Genomic DNA, 3522 nt, shown 5'->3' on the forward strand with positions numbered 1-3522 from the left:
CTCTGATTTATTTTTGGTTTTGTGCTGGTATTGGTATATTTTGCATGCTAGTGATAGGAATCGATCCCTTGACGGGATTGGTTATTGGTTTGTGACGTAGCAATCCGAGGGCTGTTTCAAACCATATTTCTGGGTCAGCCTTTGGGAAACTACAGTTTTAAGGAGAAAATACACAGCAGTGGTGTTGATTAATAGATTGGCACATGGTTTGTCTAAAAGCATATTAAAAACACCACATAGACAAATAAACAACATAAAAAACTTGATTTTCACTACAGGGGGACTTTAAGAATTCAATACACTGCAAAAGGTAATTTGAGGTTTTGTTTCTGTTTACATTCTCTTGTTGCACAGAACAGGTAAGAAACAGTTGAAAAAGAAAAAATCAAGCTTACATTTCAGCTCCTCCCATTCATCTTTGTTGAAATAGATACGTTCAAGGTGGTAATCATTTTTACATCTGACAAAAAAATCACACCAGGTAAACCCACTAATCCCCATTTGTCCAACGATTTGATAGTAGTACTCGTGGATCTTTTTTAGAGTGTAGTTCCCTGCTGCATTTGTCAAATATGAGCAGTTTTTGAAGCTGTCTTTGTTTGGGCATTTGATCTCAAGAAGACCGTGGACAGGATCTGCTGTGAGGTCAACTACTTTCCTGTCAGGTGAGGCTCTAGGTGAGGGACATGAAGATTCATTATTAAGCCACAGGGAAACAATTAGTTTCCAGTGAGTTTTTCATATTCTGCAGCAGCAACAGGCTCACGTTGTATGCCTCTTTTCATAGCTTTGGTCTGAATGGTTTGTTTTGCAGTCATGTCAGCAGCTAACTTTTCAAAGTCTTTAACTCTAGAACAGACTTGCTTAAAAGATGTTGATGTGATCCTCTCTGCGCGTAGCCGATGCCAAGTGATGCTGCTTTGGTCCCTGGTTCCACTTTCCAGGTGTAGTGAATCTTCTGGTGTAATTATCAGACCTCCACAGAAATCATGTTCTTTCTGGTTTAACACAGTTGCGTAGGAGCATGGTTGTGGAGGAAGAGGCAGTGTAGGGTGCTCTTCAAAGGACACAGTCTGCTGGGGTAACTGGTAGGATAAAACAGACTCTAAAGGTAAGTCGCCGAACTCTGTGGTGACAAGTTTTTTTGTTGGTTACTGGCGGTTAATAATATAAACATGTGGCTTCTGCTGCCTGAGGTTTTTAGGTTTTCCCTCAGATTCTCTTCAAATTCACCACAGGGCAATGGGACAGGGACTGGGCAGTAAACATTTGGGAGAATTCCCTCACTTGTGCAGTTTACTCTACGGGTACTAATATTTGGTGGTTTTACTTTGGAAACCGATACTGTGCTGATTGGCTTTGGCTTTAGTCCTAATGTTCTTGATGGCACATGCCATGTTTGAGGCAAAGAGGTTTTACTTGTTCTTGGTGGTACAGATTTATGTCTCATTTTTAGGTAGTGAGCCAGTGTGTAAAGTAGTCCCAGTAAATGGTTACAGTGCCCCAATCCTGCTTTACAAGTGCAGTGGGTGTCTCGGACATACGGGTTTTCTGAAGACAGCTCCACCTGCAACAAAGCAACAAAACATTGTTATTAACAAAGCCATTATTAACTAACCCTAACCCACATTTCAAGACTAACCTGTTTAATTCCCCGGTACTTATATTTATTTATATATTTACAACATTAACGTTATACATCAGAAAAACTACTTGAGACCATATTCATGTCACCCGTAACAAGTTGCATTGTATTATGACGCGGCTTACTAGAAACACCTGGTATTTAGTATGAACGAACAAACGAACAAACAAACAAGGTCCAAAAACAAACTAAGGACCAAACCTTGAACTTAACTTGAACCGTCCTGAACATGGAGGGTGTAGAAATTTGCTTACAACAACACAAAATACCTTTGTTGTAAGGCGCCTCGTTCTTTCGCATCGAGCAAAAGGACCGGGCCCTAACACTACAGCCTGCTTCGTTTCTCTTCACTGTAAACCACAGGTATCATGGACATCAAACACTACAGTTCAACACTTTGAATTGGCTAAGAGGCTAATATTAGCTGTTAGCACATACAATCAGTATGTAACGTTAGATCATTCGGCAACATTAGCTCTATCGCGATCTTATATGCAGCATGCTAAGCTAAAGCTAACCTCACAAGAAAGTCGAAAAGGTATCTTTTTACCTTCAACATCGTGGATATAACCTTCGATCTAGTTGCTGTAACCCTTCAGGAGGATAGACCTGGGAATTTTTGATCCTTCGTCCGCCCATGACTCCACAACATTGAGAGTAAGAGGAGGAAGGCATGACAGGTTTGTAGTCCACACAGTCATGTCCTGTTGTTGTGATTTCCCGTTTACCCTCACAGCCTCGTTTTCTAATCAAAATGGCGGCGGGCTGAATAAGGTGTATTGGTGGATGTTTGCTATTCTCTCTAATCTATGGCGCACTCAGATCACATGCTCATGCTAGCCCTGCGTGTTCAGCTCCTCGAACACTCACTATTAGCTCTTCATGCCCCAGATTAGGTAGAATACTCCCATCCACACATATTATAATCTAGATCCTAAACCTGAGTCATAGATATATTTAATTAGTGCTCTGTATACCTGTCTATCCATTAAACCTTTTCCTAAAATATCTTCATGTGTCGTCCCCTCCTCCCTAAAGTGACTAAATAATATATCATAATATACTATATTTACCACACCTAAAAAGCACATGATGTACATTTTCTGGTACACCACACGCATCACATAACCCGTTTTCATGCAAACCCATAAGTGCCAGTGTTGATTTCAACCCTGTGGGTCCCAGTCTTAATCTAGACAGCCTCTTCTTTCCTCTTTCTTCCCTGACAATTTATCCTCCCATACTGTCTGTGCAATACTATAACACCATCTCCCTGTGCTGCTATTATCCCATCTAATTTGCCATTTATTCATTAACTTTTTCTTTAAAATCGACTTTGCCTCCCTTTTTCCCATAGGCACTTTAACATCCACCTCCATCTTGTCTAGTGCTTTTTTTGCTAGTTTATCAGCAACTTCATTACCAGATACCCCAACATGTGCTGGCACCCAACAAAAATATACCATTATTCCAGCCTCTTTCAACATGTGTTAATCTTTCCTCCCCAAAGTGACTAAATAATACGTCACGATATACACTATATTTACCACACCTAAAAAGTACATGATATACATTTTCAGATACACCACATACATCGCATGACCCATTCTCATACATGTGCTGGCAGCCAACAAAAATATACCATTATTCCAGCCTCTTTCAATCTGTATAAAGAGATACAGATATATAAGATAGATACACTTCCATTAATAAATCTTCTCTGTCTGATCTCGCATGTGCTATACTAATTAAAGCTGAAGACGAATCTGAACATATTACCACTTTATTTGGTCTGACTTGTTCAACCCACTGTAGTCCTATTATTATAGCTGTTAACTCTGCAGTTGCCAGATGATTTATCAGTATAAACTGCAAAC

Source organism: Sinocyclocheilus anshuiensis, unplaced genomic scaffold (genome assembly GCF_001515605.1).
Source record: "Sinocyclocheilus anshuiensis isolate Anshui unplaced genomic scaffold, SAMN03320099.WGS_v1.1 scaffold127, whole genome shotgun sequence".
Lineage (NCBI taxonomy): Eukaryota > Metazoa > Chordata > Actinopteri > Cypriniformes > Cyprinidae > Sinocyclocheilus > Sinocyclocheilus anshuiensis.